The sequence below is a fragment of the Diplotaxodon limnothrissa genome, linkage group LG14 (assembly GCF_057381915.1).
Source record: "Diplotaxodon limnothrissa isolate DT_005_m linkage group LG14, D_limnothrissa_male_GT1.1, whole genome shotgun sequence".
NCBI classification, from domain to species: Eukaryota; Metazoa; Chordata; class Actinopteri; order Cichliformes; family Cichlidae; genus Diplotaxodon; species Diplotaxodon limnothrissa.
The window spans coordinates 38,341,863-38,359,416 of NC_140609.1; the positions used below are offsets into that span (position 1 = coordinate 38,341,863).

The 17,554-nt window shown below is 47.0% G+C and overlaps 1 protein-coding gene, 2 non-coding genes and 2 pseudogenes across 3 annotated transcripts in view; 1 reads left to right on the forward strand and 4 right to left on the reverse strand.

Moving 5' to 3' along the window:
• The window catches only part of LOC146619407 (transient receptor potential cation channel subfamily V member 1-like), a 118,960-nt gene that overhangs the window by 7,310 nt on the left and 94,096 nt on the right, over positions 1-17,554 (reverse strand). The window lies entirely within an intron of this gene.
• On the forward strand, positions 4,499-4,658 carry LOC146619408 (U1 spliceosomal RNA). The gene has a single exon (XR_014906806.1). It is a non-coding gene; the product is annotated as a U1 spliceosomal RNA (small nuclear RNA).
• On the reverse strand, positions 4,762-4,955 carry LOC146619409 (U2 spliceosomal RNA). Its single transcript, XR_014906805.1, has one exon. It is a non-coding gene; the product is annotated as a U2 spliceosomal RNA (small nuclear RNA).
• Positions 11,216-11,382, reverse strand: LOC146619410 (U2 spliceosomal RNA; annotated as a pseudogene).
• On the reverse strand, positions 11,785-12,509 carry LOC146619411 (uncharacterized; annotated as a pseudogene).

A 17,554-nucleotide genomic window follows, 5' to 3' on the forward strand; every position in this document is an offset into this window, starting at 1 on the left:
GATTTATTTAACCTTTTCATTCTATTAGCAATCAATGACTTTCTGGTCAACTATATCAAACTAATACATATAGCTGCCAAGTGCCTATCTTCTATATCTTCTACCCCAGCACTTTCCTGTCCTTCATTTTTAACATCATATAGTTCTTCAAAAGTTATCTCTTCCTCTAAAGCAGACCTTCCCAAAGTGTGGGGCCCAGAGCCATAGCGGGGGGGGGGGACAAAACTCTTGGACACTGCTAGCAGCCAGAGCAGGCAACATTGAGTGAAATTTAAAACTGCTGGCTAAGGGTAAACATAAATTTAGTAAAATTATAATTCACGAGAGCAGTAATGACACCCGGTTATGTCAGTCGGAGGTCACTAAAATCAATTTTGGTGTTTAACTTTGCCAAAACAATGTCGGACTCGGTAGTTTTCTCTGGTCCCCTCCTCAATCGGACCAGGAGTGACATGTTTAGCCACATGTTCTCCTTCAATTGCTGGCTGTGTGAGTGGTCTCCGACATGTAGGCTTTATAGATAATTGGGAAACTTTCTTGAGGAAACCTGGTCTTGTTAGGAGAGATGGCATCCATCCTACTTTGGACGGAGTAGCTCTCATTTCTGAAAATCTGGCCAAATTTATTAAAGCCCCCAAAATGTGACTATCCTGAGTTGCAGCTTCTCTCCTCTCAGCATATGTTGGCATACATCTTATTCTATTCATGCTTGATTGTCTGGCTGTTATGAACCTACCCATAATTTGAATCCCAGTGGCTGGATTTTGTTCTGTGTGTTCTGTATTTTTAAGAACCTGCAGGTCCTTGCTGATTGGAGAGCTGGCAGCTGCTGATTGATTTCCTGATCAAGTGGCTGATTTGAAAAACCCTCTACAGCAGCAGCAGACCTGTCCTTGGCCTCCGAAGCCCTTGATGACTTTTTGTGTGTGTGTTCCCTGAGGATCGCTGAGCTGTGTAAATAGATTGTAGTTACTTTTCACGTGTAAAAAGGTACTGAAGCAGAAGGGGTGAACTGCCTTATTATTATCTATACTGTTTTTTCAGTTAGGGAGTTAGGGTTAGCACTTGTCTTTTGTTTGGTTTTTGTTTCACCCAGGGTTTAGATAGTGTTTTGCTTTGACAGTCTGCATCCTATGTTAATGTTTTCAGTTTTGCGTCTGCTTTGTCTCGTCATGTTTGATTACTCCCAGCTGTGCTCTCCTTCTGTGTCTCCTTCCCTCGTTATCCCTCTTTGTATTTAAGCTCTGTCTTTGACTTGCTCTGTGTTGCAATCTCCCTCATTCCACACTGTGTGTTCTGTCTGCAAGCCTGCCTGTTTAGTTATTTGTGTTCTCAGTTTAGGTAGTTTTCTAAGGGTGTTTTTTTTTTTTGTTTGTTTGGTTTTTTTTTGTGTCCCGTTTGGATCTTTAGCCATCAGAATTGTTGTCTTAAGGCCAAGAAAGATGCCAAGCGGATTTATTTTACCAAGTGGATCATCATGGCCTTGCCATATTGGTCCATTCGATTGACCTTTATTATAATTATGAATTTATTTTATTTTCAGTTGCTACAAACGGGACAGACATGACTGGGGGATAGGACAGGGAGAAAGAATGAAAGAAAGAGAGGGAGAGAAAGAAAACCAAAGGGGAGAAGAGACGGTGAGAAGGGGGGAAGAAAGAACAAACAAACAAACAAAACACCTGGGTCACCTGTATGGAGAAAAAAAACAGAAGAGAAAGCAAACAACAAAGAGCAACATAATAAAAAACATAATAAAAAAAACGGCACCATCACAATAAACTAGCTAGCAGTAGATATCAGTAGATACTAAATAATAAACGATATTGTGCAGCACGCAAGATAGACAGCGCACAATGTGCTTTGAGGCAGCAGCCAAGAAAGCTGTAGTCCGCGTCTGTGAATACCCGTGTGCACACCCGTGTGCATACCTGTGTGGATCAGCATGCTTGCATTCCAAAGGTTTCTCCATGTAACGATCTGCTAGGGAGTGTGGGGAGCCACAGCCCCGTCCTCCAGGGCACGAAGCAGGTATGGAGGAGATCAAAACTCCAGACATCCAGAGGCCCCCAGAACACAAGAGACCAAGGAAGACCAACAGAGGGGCAGCCGCGCCACTGTCTCAGTTAGAGCTGAGGAGAGTCCCAGATGAGGGCTCACTCAGCAGCCGCGGAGCAGAAGCCAGGGGGAGTTGCAGTGACGCGCCCGTGAGCTCCGCCGGCAGCCAGCTGTGCCTGAGTGACCGAGCCCCAGGCCGAGAGGCCGGGGGCATCCCACCTCCGAAGTGGCCCGAGCGAGCCCCAGGCTCCAGGCCCCGATAAGCGGCCGCCAAGGAGTGAGCCGGTGTGTACCTGGATGCCCACCCCCAGACACAAAGAACCACCAACGCACCGACACCTGAGGGAGTCCGCCACTGGCAGGGGAAGTGGTGGTGGGTGGAGATAGGCCTCCAAACCTTGGAGGGCCTGAGATGTCCCCAGAGAGGTGGCGTCTGATACCCAACCTGACATATAGACACAGACATACAGGCACACACAGACACAAACATCCATTCCCACCCTCATGCTCTCATATGCACTTACTCCACACTCAACCAACGTGGAGACAGACATAAAGAGACGCTGTACACACGATCACACTCCCCAAGCGTACTCTACGAACCGGGTCTAGGTACCCTTGCCCCTGGAGGAGGGGAACTGCACCCAGACTCAGGTGGTGTTACCCTTTTCCCTGCGGTGGGGAGAGGCAGACCGCCCCGTTGTTTCTTTTCTAACTGCTTCATGCATGGGGAATATGTAAGCCAGGTATAGCAGGGTAAGAAGTATATCTATTTTCATCACCAGTACTTTGCCAGTAAATGAAAGGTTGCAGGCTTTCCATATAATAATAATAATAATAATAATAATAATAATAATAATAATAATAATAATAATAATAATAATTTATTTGCCATAGCTAATCTTTTGGACCAGTTGTGTAGGGCCCGCTAACCACCACTGTAGCGCTTACTGCACTGTGGTCCGAAAAGATTACCAGCGTCAACTTTTCATGGCCTCACATATATATTAGGGGTGCAATGATACACAAAATTCACGGTTCGGTTCAATACTTTGGTGTCACGGTTCGATATTTTTTTGATACAAAACAGTGTTCATGCCATAATTTTTTAATTTGTCACTTATTAAAATTATAAATATATATTTTAACTCAAAAGTACAGTTAAGGAGTTACCGCGGATCGTCCCATGCGTGGGGCTGGACGGCGTCAACACGTTAACGAGCTAACTGCGCTAACGCACTAGTTCCCACCAGTGTAATTGAGCATTGCGTGGCACATACTGTTTTACTTTTGTCCATGATGCGCTTACCATCAGGGTCATAATTCACATGACAACCAAAATAGTTCCAAACGCCAGATCTGAATGAGAGTGGGGGAGGTTCTATTTTGGGTAGTGTTGAGGCAGTTGCCATGTTGCAACGAGCTTAACTTCTGTCTCGCTAGCTTGCTCTGCGCTCAGTGGATCTGCGCTCGACAGTGGAGCCTAGGCAGAGTAGTGGAACGCAGATCCACTGAGCTCTCAACACAGACAGCATCGTCAGAAGAAAAGTTGATAAAATAAATTAAAAATTTTGTATTGTTCAATATATACAGTGGGGCAAAAAAGTATTTAGTCAGCCACCGATTGTGCAAGTTCCCCCACTTAAAATGATGACAGAGGTCAGTAATTTGCACCAGAGGTACACTTCAACTGTGAGAGACAGAATGTGAAAAAAAAATCCATGAATCCACATGGTAGGATTTGTAAAGAATTTATACGTAAATTAGGGTGGAAAATAAGTATTTGGTCACCTCAAACAAGGAAAATCTCTGGCTCTCACAGACCTGTAACGTCTTCTGTAAGAAGCTTTTCTGTCCCCCACTCGTTACCTGTATGAATGGCACCTGTTTGAACTCATCATCTGTATAAAAGACACCTGTCCACAGCCTCAAACAGTCAGACTCCAAACTCCGCCATGGCCAAGACCAAAGAGCTCTCGAAGGACACCAGGAAAAGTATTGTAGACCTGCACCAGACTGGGAAGAGTGAATCTACAATAGGCAAGCAGCTTGGTGTGAAAAAATCAACTGTGGGAGCAATCATCAGAAAATGGAAGACATACAAGACCACTGATAATCTCCCTCGATCTGGGGCTCCACGCAAGATCTCATCCCGTGGGGTCAAAATGATCATGAGAACGGTGAGCAAAGATCCCAGAACCACACGGGGGGACCTGGTGAATGACCTGCAGAGAGCTGGGACCAAAGTAACAAAGGTCACCATCAGTAACACACTACAACGGCAGGGAATCAAATCCCGCAGTGCCAGACATGTTCCGCTGCTGAAGCCAGTGCATGTCCAGGCCCGTCTGAAGTTTGCCAGAGAGCACATGGATGATACAGCAGAGGATTGGGAGAATGTCATGTGGTCAGATGAAACCAAAGTAGAACTTTTTGGTATAAACTATAGATATAACATACCATGATCACGAAGGTGGTTCACCCAGGGCGAGGCTCAACCATTGCACTCCGGTTGTGCTGACCCTTGTGAATTCCCCAAATGCGGGAATCTCAACTGCATAATTTGTGGTAGTGGGGGACTGCGTTCGCGCTCTCCCCTCACTCTTGTGTCCAAAGCAAAGATCCATGTGTCTGCTCTTCTCTCGGTGTGCCCTTTGAACTGGGACAAAATGCGATGGCTTGCTCACGTCAATGGTTTCAGGCATTGGAATCTCTTATCGAGATGGTAAGAGCGGCGAACGTCTCGATAAGAGCGTGGAGCGAACGGCGCGAGCCCCTAATTCGGCTCCCTGTTCTAAAAATGTGTTTAATACGTTGCCCCCAAATCGGGGGCGTATCAGATATTAAACTGATAAGAACAGATTTTTTTTTTTTTTACCGCGTATCTTTTTAGGTCTTCGCTTACTGCTGTGTTGGCTTTCCGTCTCGCGTCCTCCGCTCTCTCTGTGGTAGTTAGCGTCACATCGTAATATTTCTTAGCTGTGCTCTGTTGTAGGCAATAGATCTCTTCTGGCTGTATGTTGAGAGCGTCAAAGAGGATTCTTCTCCCAAAAGTTATCCGGTCTTGGAAAGCAGAGTCTTTGTCGATCAAATCAAAACGTAAAGTATTCTTCATTCCACTCCTTCTGTCCATCTCTTCCCCATAACTGGCCGACGCAGTTGCCATATTGCTTCTCGATAAGAACAGATTTTTTTTTTTCCTTTTTTTATTTTCAAAAAACAAAACATCACATACATGTAGATTATTAAACATCACAAAGGGTAAGCCTATTCTATACAAAGCGAGACATTTTCTCTCTCCATTGATCGAAAGGTTCAAAGGTCCTTTCTACAAGTACTGTGGCATCTAAATAGCAAAATAATAAGTCGTAAAGAGGAGAAACACACGTTCAATTGTACAGTCATACCAAAGTTACATCACATCTTCTAAATTGGCATAAAAATCCCCGTTACCTTATTTTCCAATCCTTTTATCAACTCAATACTGATCTTACCATGTGTTGCTCTCAAAGAAACGAACAAAACAACCAAAAAACTTTTCTTCTTAGGCCTCTATATTAAGTGACTTCTAAGGAATGTCTTTCCATCCATCTTTGATTGTATCCCACCCCCATTTCAATTTCTCCAGCAGCCGCACTTTTTCTATTTCCTTCTCTACCAATCTACATATACTCTTGGCTGTCCATTTGTATGACCCCAAAATATACCCTTGCCGGGCCTTCTACAAATATAGTTTTACCAAGGACACTAATAACAAAGACTTTCCTTTTCGGTTACTTCCCTTCTCCCATCCCGTAAGGAACATTACTTCATCGTACGAAATCCCTTTTAAACAAACATACTGCTTCTGCATTTCACCCCACACTTCCCTCGCAAAGGGGCATCCCCACATTACATGTTCTATTGTTTCTTCTCTTTGACATGTGCTTCTTGGACAGTTCTTATTATCACATAATCTATGTGCATGCATTATTGATCTTACCGGTATTTTTTTATGCAGCAGCAGCCAGTTAAAATCCCTGCAGCCGTTGCTCAGTCCCTTCTCCTGAGCTCGTATCCATACCTCCTCCTGCACCCATGAATTTTGGGTGTGCATTTTCTGCACCATGGCTCTATACAATTTTTTTGTGATTCAACATGAGGTCTTTGTCCTTATATTCCTGATGCTTCTCCCGCCATTTAATCATCCTTGAAAAATAGTCTGGTCTGCTTTCCGCCCTTGGCACCCTATTATCCCACTCGATCAATTGTCTCATGGGGCCAGATAACCAAAAGCGGATCAAGACTTGGCATTTATGTACATTGGACCTGTTCAATAAATTACATATGTTACTGTAATACATCACATCCATTTTCAAAGGGATGTATGGGACATCCCTCCCTCCCAGAAGCCAGAGTGTGTGTTTCTTTGGCCTCGCAGGAAGCCACAGTGACTCCTCGTCCCGGCTTCCGGCGTCACGGTAGGCCCTGTTTGCTTGGCTGAAGGGGCAGATCTCAGGCCCCGCCTGCTCTGCTCCAGAGTTCCACTTTGACAGGAAAGGGGTGGCTGGAGAGGAGCACATATGTTACTGTAATACATCACATCCAATTTCAAAGGGATGTATGGGACATCCCTCCCACCTTTTGATATTGTCTGATACATAGTTGTTCTTTTACATATTCATACCCCCCCCCCCCCCCCCCATATTAATTTAAAAATTCCCCGTGTTAGCACCTTCCTATGAGTCTGTAGCATTGGAAAGACATATGCCAAATGGAGTAGGGCAGGTAAGATGTCAGCTTTTACGGCCAAAACTTTGCCAGTTATAGTAAGCTTTCTTTTTGACCACATCCCCAATTTCTTTAAGATCTTTGCTATCTTCAAATCCCAGTTGTAATTTGCATCCCCCCCTGGATTTCCAAAATCTATGCCCAGGACCCGCATGGGCCCTTCACACAAAGCGTCTCTCTCCTACCTGCCCATCGTCCCAAAAATTTATATTTTGATTTCTCCTGTTACGTTTCGGTGTGTCAGTGTTTTGTTTTTGCGTGACTGTCATGTGTTTCCTGTTTTACTTTGAAGGTCTGTTGTTATCTTAGTGTGTTCAGTTTACATTTTCCCTGTCTCGTCAGTTCTAATTTGCCCCAGCTGTGTTTCCCTCCTGTGGTCCATTCCCTAATTGCTCCTTCTATGTATTTAAGCCTTGTGTTTCAGTGTGTCATGGTCGCGATCTTCCCCCCGTTGTAAATAGTTTGACGTCTTGTGTTTGGTGATGTAAATAAATGTCGTATCTTGCTTTAAATCTCGTTTTGGGGATTATTTTTGTGGAAGCTCGTATTAGTTTTTTCTCGTGTGTTTTCATTATTTTTATTTTTCTGCGTTGCACCCCGGTTGCCTAGGCCGGGGTGTAACATATGGGGGCTCGTCCGGGATTGCCTTCGCTGGGGGGTCCGGGGACCGCCCCAGCCTTTGTCGTCTGCTGGAGGGTCCGTGGGACCGCTCCAGCCTTCATTCGCCTTCGCTGAGGGGTCCGAGGACCGCTTCAGCCGTCCGCCGTCGCTGGAGGGTCCGAGGGAGAGCCTTCGTGGTTTTATTTTCCTTATTTTTATTTTCCTGCGTTGCACCCCGGTTGCCTAGGCCGGGGTGTAACATATGGGGGCTCGTCCAATCGCTGGAGGGTCTGAGGGCCGATCCGGCCTTCGTCCGCCTTCGCTGGAGGATCTGAGGGACCGCTCCAGCCTTCGTTTGTCTTCGCTGGTGGGTCCGAGGGAGGGACCGCTTCAGCCGTCTGTCTTCGCTGGAGGGTCTGAGGGCCGATCCGGCCTTCATCCGCCTTCGCTGGAGGGTCCGAGGGACCGCTCCAGCCTTCGTCGTCTGCTGGAGGGTCCGTGGGACCGCCCCAGCCTTTGTCGTCGCTGGAGGGTCCGTGGGACCGCTCCAGCCTTCATCCGCCTTCGCTGGAGGGTCGCGATCTCCCCCGTGTTGTAAATAGTTTGGTGTTTTGTTGTAAATAAATAGTTTGTTGTAAATAGCTTTAAATAGATTTGTCGATACTTTCGTTTTGGGATTTTGGTGGTGAGCTTTAGTGGGGTTTTTTGTGTGTTTTTTTTTTTCTCTTTATTTTTACTTTTTTTCGTGTTGCACTCCGGTTGCCTAGGCCGGGGTGTAACATATGGGGGCTCGTCCGGGATTGCCTTCGCTGGGGGGTCCGGGGACCGCCCCAGCCTTTGTCGTCTGCTGGAGGGTCCGTGGGACCGCTCCAGCCTTCATTCGCCTTCGCTGAGGGGTCCGAGGACCGCTTCAGCCGTCCGCCGTCGCTGGAGGGTCCGAGGGAGAGCCTTCGTGGTTTTATTTTCCTTATTTTTATTTTCCTGCGTTGCACCCCGGTTGCCTAGGCCGGGGTGTAACATATGGGGGCTCGTCCAATCGCTGGAGGGTCCGAGGGCCGGTCCGGCCTTCATCCGCCTTCGCTGGGGGATCCGAGGGACCGCTCCAGCCTTCGTTTGTCTTCGCTGGTGGGTCCGAGGGAGGGACCGCTTCAGCCGTCTGTCTTCGCTGGAGGGTCTGAGGGCCGATCCGGCCGTCATCCGCCTTCGCTGGAGGGTCCGAGGGACCGCTCCAGCCTTCGTCGTCTGCTGGAGGGTCCGTGGGACCGCCCCAGCCTTTGTCGTCGCTGGAGGGTCCGTGGGACCGCTCCAGCCTTCATCCGCCTTCGCTGGAGGGTCGGTGGGACCGCTCCAGCCTTCCTCCGCCTTCGCTGGAGGGTCCGTGGGACCGCTCCAGCCTTCGTCGTCTGCTGGAGGGTCGGTGGGACCACTCCAGCCTTCATCAGCCTTCGTCCGTCTTCGCTGGAGGGTCCGTTGGAGGGACCGCTTCAGCCTTCATCCGCCTTCGCTGGAGGGTCCGAGGGACCGCTCCAGCCTTCGTCGTCTGCTGGAGGGTCCGTGGGACCGCCCCAGCCTTTGTCGTCGCTGGAGGGTCCGTGGGACCGCTCCAGCCTTCATCCGCCTTCGCTGGAGGGTCGGTGGGACCGCTCCAGCCTTCCTCCGCCTTCGCTGGAGGGTCCGTGGGACCGCTCCAGCCTTCGTCGTCTGCTGGAGGGTCGGTGGGACCACTCCAGCCTTCATCAGCCTTCGTCCGTCTTCGCTGGAGGGTCCGTTGGAGGGACCGCTTCAGCCTTCGTCCGCCTTCGCTGGAGGGTCCGAGGCACCGCTCCAGCCTTCGTCTGCCTTTGCTGGAGGGTCCGGGGCACCGCTTCAGTCTTCGTTTGTCTTCGCTGGAGGGTCCGAGGCACCGCTCCAGCCTTCGTCTGCCTTCGCTGGAGGGTCCGGGGGACCGCTCCAGCCTTCGTCGTCTGCTGGAGGGTCCGTGGGACCGCTCCAGCCTCCACCAGCCTTCATCCGGTTTTGATCAAACATTTCACTTGGGGTTACATGTTTGATTTTTGGGTAGGGGGAAATGTTACGTTTCGGTGTGTCAGTGTTTTGTTTTTGCGTGACTGTCATGTGTTTCCTGTTTTACTTTGAAGGTCTGTTGTTATCTTAGTGTGTTCAGTTTACATTTTCCCTGTCTCGTCAGTTCTAATTTGCCCCAGCTGTGTTTCCCTCCTGTGGTCCATTCCCTAATTGCTCCTTCTATGTATTTAAGCCTTGTGTTTCAGTGTGTCATGGTCGCGATCTTCCCCCCGTTGTAAATAGTTTGACGTCTTGTGTTTGGTGATGTAAATAAATGTCGTATCTTGCTTTAAATCTCGTTTTGGGGATTATTTTTGTGGAAGCTCGTATTAGTTTTTTCTCGTGTGTTTTCATTATTTTTATTTTTCTGCGTTGCACCCCGGTTGCCTAGGCCGGGGTGTAACACTCCTTATTGACCTTTGACCCCGCAGCGCTCTCAAAGGTCTGTATTGTTCGTATCATCTCCCTCACACTTCCATCATCTTCCAAGTAAAGAACTGTGTCGTCAGCGTACTGGGAGATCTTCAACACCTCCCCCCCTGGCAAGGGCACTCCTCTAATTTTCTCGTTTCCTCTTATTGCACATGCTAAAGGTTCTACATATATAACATAGAGTAGGGCGGACAGGGGGCAACCCTGCTGTAGCCCTCTCGTTTGTTGTACTTCCTCTGTTAAGTGTCCATTTATCTTTATCTTGCAAATTATGTCAGTATACATCATACTTATCCAATTCAAAAATTTTCCTCCTATATCAAAATTTCTCATCACCCTCCATAAGAAATCATAATTGACCCTATCAAAAGCTTTTTCCTGATCAAGTGTTACGCATATTGTTGTCAAGTTCCTCTCTCCGATGTATGTAAGCACATCTCTATGTAATTGTAAGTTCCAACCAATCTGCCTGCCCTTTACCCCGCATGTCTGGTCTGCATTAATAATAGCAGGCAAGACTTGGGCCAGGCGTCTTGCTAGAGTTCGACTCAAAATTTTGTAGTCCACGCAGACCATTGAAAGAGGCCTATAATTTGAAAGCACAGCAGGTGAGCCTTTCTTATGTAGTAAACTTATCACACCCGTCCTCATACTCTTTGGCATTCTACCCGTTTCACACATTTCTTCAAATACCTCCAACAAGTGGTCTCCGATGAGATCCCAAAAGGTGATGTAAAACTCCTTTGTGAGTCCATCTATCCCAGGTACCTTGTTATTCTTCATTGTCTTTATCGCCTCGTATAGTTCGTGGTTTGTTATGCTCCTTTCCAAAAGCTTCCTTGCGTCCTCTGGTAACCTCTCTTTCAGAAAACCTAAAACCATTTCTTGAGCCCCTCTATCTACTTCTTCCACACCAAACAATGAACTGTAGTACTCCTCTACCATCTTCAAAATATTATCCCGTCCAGTAACCGATTTCCCTTCCCTTTCCAGTTCCATAATTGCCCCTTTTTCCTCTTTCTTTTTCATTTGAGCAAAAAAATAGGCCGAGCACTTCTCCTGTTGCATATACTCCTCCTGCATAAATTTAAACATTCTTGTTTTCGCCCTCTCCTGAAACAAAACCTCCTGTTCCTTTAATAATATATTCAGTTCCTCGCTCTCTTCCCAGTTTTTTTCCTTATTTCTCTGAGCTTCTATCCCTGCACGTTCGCCGCTTCCGGCTGCTTTCTGGCTCTTGGCTTGGCAGACCTTACTTTGTTTGGCTTTCTTGCTTTTGCACAAAGTCAGCAAAGGGGGCACCGTTCCCGGAGGCGATGCGTGGAGCGAACGGAGCGAACGGAGCCCCTTATTCGGCTCCCTGTTCTAAAAATACGTTTAATACGTTGCCCCCGAATCGGGGGCATATCAGATATTAAACTGATAAGAACAGATTTTTTTTTTCTTTCGAAAAATTTTATTGACACTCAAACATAGAAACCAAACACAGTCATCTCATAAGATTCAAATTCCCACCCAATTTAAAAGATTACTTTTTATTTCTTCCCACCCTTTCCTTAAAAGAAAATGCACAGGAGCGATAAAAAACAGTTTATAAAAGCCGTCCCGTCCTTTCACAAGCTCCTGGTGTTCAGGGGGGATCCTCACCACCTTGCTCCTTCCCACCTGCCTCTCCCGGAGAGCCAGGCCGTTGCTGCTTTGACCTCCCTGTGTGTGGCACCGGCTCCTCCGTCCGAATGGGCACAGAGGCGATTCTTCTTTGTGGCTGCTCCCACGGCTTGCTGCTTGCAGCACAGATCTCTTTTATTGTTGCTGCCGCCATTCGGAGAGCAGTCACGGGGGGGATCTGCATGTGCTTGCTTACCAGCAAGTTTCTGGAGGTCCAAATGGCGTCTTTGATGGCAGCGAGAGTAAGCCACTGCTTTTCAAAGTCTTTCCTTTGTGCCTTTACACCCTGGCTCACCCCATAGAGCACTAACTGTGCTGTTAGGACCTCCCTTGCTGGTAAGTACGGGAATTGCGAGGAGCCGGCCATTGCCCACAGGTCTACGGCAGCGCTGCACTCCCAGAGCAGGTGCCTCACCGACTCTGGCGTGCCACAACCAGGCCGGGGACACATGACTGTTGCAGACATGCCCCGAGAGTGCATAACGGACCTGACTGGGAGGATCCCATGAGCCACCATCCAGGACACATCCCGGAGCTTATGCGAAAGAATGGGACGGCTCACCAAACGAGAGGCCACGCACTGGAGTCACAGCTTCTCGCTCCTGCACAACAGAGATGAGAGACCGGTGTTTAGTTAAAATGTTTAAGTCTTCATTTTCCAAGTTAAAGGAGACTAAAAAGGACTTTAGCTCAGCATAGGCTGGGGGGAGACTAAAAGAGACAGGCACTTTTAGATCCACCGGTATCAATTTTCTCTGTCTTAAGTAGCTCCCCGCCCAAAATCTAACCCACGCCTGCGTTTTGAGGTTACTCGATCGGGCCGTGGCCTGCCTCAGGTGGCTGCTCGTATAGAGACTTCCTACAAACAGATACAGGTCTGGAACCCCCTTTCCTCCATTCTCCTTCATTTTCTTCATTGTCTCCCTTCTAAGTGTCTCCCATTTAGAACCCCATAAGAAGTAGAAAATGGCTCGTTCCAGTTCTAAGAGCACTTTTCGGGGAGGGATAAAGACTGAGCTGACTAAGAGAAGTCGGGGTAAAATCACTGCCTTGATGATTAACACCTTGCCCTCCAAAGTCAGCGTTCTCAGTCCCCAGTAACCCAGCTGTTGCTTCACTTTCCCTATAATTACAGGCCAATTTGTCTTGCCTCCTCCTTCCTTGTCAAACCTGATCCCTAAAATCCTCTGGTCGTTTTGTGTCAGATTCACCTCAAGCCCAGTCAACTCTGTAGCCTCCCATGGTCCATAAAATTGTACCTGAGTCTTATTCTTATTAAGCTTGGAAGCCGAGGCCTTCCCGAACCAGTCAGTCGCTTCAAAAGTCCTCTTCACCGAAGACAGGTCTGTACACAAAATATTGATATTGTCCATGTACAGGACACATTTTGCTACTTGTCCACCACTCCCTGGTATTTCCAAACCCTTTATCCCTTTGTCTCTTCTCAAGATCTGCGCCAGTGGTTCTACGCCGATAACATAAAGGAGTTCAGATAAGGGACACCCCTGACGAACACCGCAGTGTAAGTCCACCGCCCCAGTCAAGATCCCATTAACGACAAATCTACTACCGATCCCACTGTACAACAGTTTTACCCAAGAAATAAACTGCTCTGGAAACCCCATTTTCTGCAGCACTCTAAAGAGATACTGATGCGAGATCCGATCAAAGGCTTTCTCAAAGTCCAAATTTAAGACGATTAGCCGAATGTTTCTATCCCTCGCAAAACAAATGGTGTCCCTGATCAATACGAGGCTATCAGTGATCTTCCTATCCTTAACAGCACAGGCTTGATCCGGGTGAATTATCTGGCTTAGCACAGGGCGTATAAGAGTTTGCTAAAAAGCTTGCAGTCGCAATTTAGGAGCGCAATTGGTCTCCAATTTTCCATGTCGGTCTTGTCCTTTCCTTTATGAGCAAGAGTGACTACCCCTATTCTAAAACTGTCCGGCAGCCTGTCAAGTTGGCTAAAATCTATAAAAACAGAAAGTAGGTCCGCGGCCAAAATGTCCCAGAAAGTCCGGTAGAATTCCCACGGGAGTCCATCCATCCCTGGGGACTTCCCGTTCTTAAAACTCTTAAGACACTGATTGAGCTCAGTCAATGTAAAGCCTTGGCTCAAAAAACCACTGTCTTCAACAGTCTTGTCGATAAACTCCAAGGTTTGTGTAATATTCTCTCCACTAACATTTTTCCTCCCATATAACTCTTTATAATAATCTTCGATCACTTGCATGATCTCCTCGGTAGTCTCAACTTTTTGTCCGGCTTTGTTCGTTAGTTGAGAAACACAGCCAGACTTGCTCATAATTTTCTTGAAGAAATATCTTGTGCATTTTTCACCTTCATCTCTCTCTTTCTCCCTACTTCTTAAAATAACCCCCCTACTTTTTATGTCCGCAATTACCTGCATTTCCTCCTTGACCTCTTTTATTTCATCGTTAAAATCCATCCCCAATTGGTTTAAACGATAGTACCTCTGTAGTCTTTTCTGCAGCCCCATCCTGCGTCTATCCTCAGCAGCCTTCTTCCTTTTCCCGGCCTGTTTAAAAAATAACTGTGTCCTTTCTTTAACCGTTTCCCACCACTCTGCCCGTGTTTCATAAAAGTCCTGGAGGGTCTGCCACTCACGATACCGCTCCTTATACTGGCTGATCAAATTCTGGTCCTCGAGCAAGGAGCAGTTAAGTCTCCACAGTCCTCTCCCCATCGTCACACACGATGCCAGTGTGATAGTACTGGACAGCATCATGTGATCAGAAAAGAAGACGGGCATCAATCTAGCATCAGTTGGCAAGACATCTCTCACAAACAAATAGTCAATACGAGAGGCCCTAGAGCCATCCCCACTAAACCAGGTATAGCCCTCCTCCCTGGGGTGTACTGCTGCAAAACAGTCAGTTAGTTTAAAATCTCTAACCATCCCCTGTAATAAGAGTGACGTCTTGTCCACTTTAAAATCTTGCCTGGCTCGTTTCCTATCCTTTCTACTTAGGACACAGTTAAAATCCCCCCCCAAATACTAAAGGCACCTTTCCCAACAAATGGGGCTGCAGCTCCTCTAAAAGGTCATATCTTTCATGTTTATCATTAAACCCATAGACATTCAGGAGGTTAAAATCCTTGTCCATATAACTCAAATTAACTACAAGTGCTCTTCCTTCTCTCACCACAGTGCTCCCCTTTACCAGCACAAAGGGGTTTTTAACCAAAACGGCTACTCCATCATTCTTATTTCCATTTGATCCACTCCATATTGATGGTTGTGGCCACATGTCCTGCCACTGGTTATAAGCTTTTAAAAAGGGTATTGCACATTCCTGAAGTAAGATCACATCTGACGTTACAGTATTTAGAAAGGATAACACACTCTGGGCTCTCATTTTGGTCCTAACACTTCTAACATTTATAGTTGAGAAGGTAAGAGCCATAAGGAGTAAGACAAAGGGCAAACTAACCATTTTTAAGTTAAGGGGAGGTAATTCTCCTCAGGGAAAAGACTCAGCCCAGGTTTCAAGGATCCTAACGTCAATTTATTTCTCGTGAACAGAGCTCTTCCTTCACCTCACACGGTTCTGGAGGGAGGGCTGGTGCTCTATTCCCTTTACGGACTCTAGGAGACGGCCTCTGCTGCAGCGCTGCATTAACCATACGATCTTTGGGGGTTGACTGCAAAACTATGTTAAGAAAGGAGACCTCATTTGGCGAGGTAGAGGGGAAGACCCTCTCTGACGGTACTTCAAGTCTTCCCCTCTTTCCTGAAACAATTGTCCCGGAGGACAGTTCTGCCGCAGTTCTCTTTGCCAGCTGGGTATCAGGGGGGGACTGATCTTGGGCGCTATCGCTTGAAGTATTTCCACCTCCTTGTGTTCTACTTTCGACCTGTCCGCCCTCCTCCTCCTCTGAGGTTTCTGGTCGGACAGGCCCTCCATGCTCCTCCCCATTTCCCGCCTCCCCCTGTTCCTCTCCTCCACTCACAGGTTTTGGCGCCAAAATCAAATTTTCAGGCCCAGCTGCGTCAATCAAGTCTTCCTCATTACCTATTTCATTCAGGTTTTGCTCTCCAATCAAGCTTGTCCTCTTAAGTTTGTTTGCAAATGACCTAGGGCAATTTCTAAAGAGATGCCCCTCTCCTCCACACAAATTACACTTACGGTCATTTCTACACTCAGAATACGTATGTCCTCTTTCCTTACATTTCCCACAAATGATTTCCTCACATGCTTCCACCAAATGCCCATGCTCCCCACACCTCCGACAGAGCTTTGGCTGCCCCTGGTAGTGAATGTAGCCTCTATTGTCCCCCAAGACTATCATAGATGGGAGATGTTTCAGGCCCCGAAACCCATGGGGGTCTTCCCATTGCTGTATGGGGACCTTCCATGCACAGTTCCAGATTCCGTCCACATCCCTCACCTTCATAGCCTGCCCTTTCACCGTGCAGTATCTTCCCAGCCACACGCAGATGTCTTGAGCACTAACAGTTTCATTAAACATTCTAACAATCACCGTTTTCAAGGTGTTGTCAGTCAGTTTCTCAACAATAAATTCTTCAAATTGCGGTTTCACATTCTCATACCTTATCCAGAAATCCTCCAGATAAACGCTTGAGCAAAAGCTCACGTCAAAACCTTTGTTGAACGGGAGGGTCAGGATACAATTCAGGTCATTTGGTGAAAACCCCAACACCTGTTGAATCAATTTCCTGGAAAAATCCAATCTGGACATCTTTGGCAACTCTCCTTCATTTCTAATTAAGCTAAATCGCACACTGTGGTGCCTCCGCATGCCGGCATGGTAGGCCGCCATGGTGGAGGCACCACAAAACTAACAAAAGCCTTTAAAAAAGACAAGACAAGGCACAAACAGAGAATATTTTCAAAAAGGGCAAATAGTAACAACACTTACCTTCAAAGTGAGGGGAATCCCAAAGTATTTTCGTAATTCTTTTAGTAGACCAAGCACCCAAAGGAGACGATCGCAGTCTTAGCCCCTGCCGAGAAAACAAGTGTAAACTGATAAGAACTTTTTTTTTTTCCTTCGAAATTTTTTTTATTGACACTCAAACATAAAAACCAAACACAATCATCTCATTCAATTCTCAATCCCACCCAGTTTAAAAGTTACTTTTTAATTCCCTTCCCCTTTTCCCGTTTCGTTAAAACGTTCAATGGAGCCATCCCGTCCCTTCCCAAGCTGCTGGTGCTCAGAGGGGATCCTCGCCACCTTGCTCCTTCCCACCTGCCTCTCCCGGAGAGCCAGGCCGCTGCTGCTTTGACCTTCCTGTATGAGACTCCGACTCCTCCGTCCGAATGGCACAGAGGCGATTCTTCTTTGTGGCTGCTCTCAAGGCTTGCTGCTTGCGGCACAAATCTCTTTTATTATTGCTGCTGCCATTCGGAGAGCAGCCACGGGGGGGATCTGCATGTGCTTGCTTACCAGCAAGTTTCTGGAGGTCCAGATGGCGTCTTTTATGGCAGCGAGAGTGAGCCACTGCTTTTCAAAGTCTTTCCTTTGTGCCTTTGCTCCTTGGCTCACCCCATAGACAGTGTTGGGAAGGTTACTTTTAAAATGTATTCCGTTACAGAATACATGCCCCAAAATGTATTCTGTAACGTATTCCGTTACGTTACTCAATGACAGTAACGTATTCTGAATACTTTGGATTACTTAATATATTATCGTGCTTTTTACAACAACGTGAATGTACTATTGCTGTGTGATTTATTACTGTTACTGAAGGTCCGCGACTCCGAACTGTAGTAAAGGGACCTCTGACTAATACGGCGGGGTCCCTGTCGGCTCATAGCCGAAAAATAGCTTTACTTTGTTGTGTGGGTCAATTTTTCTTGCGAGAGACAGAGAGAGGCGTTGAAAGGCTGCTCCAACGGAACTTATTGTTTTCGGAGGAAAACACGAACACGGTGTACAGTCGAGTCTTAATAGCTTACTTACAACTGGG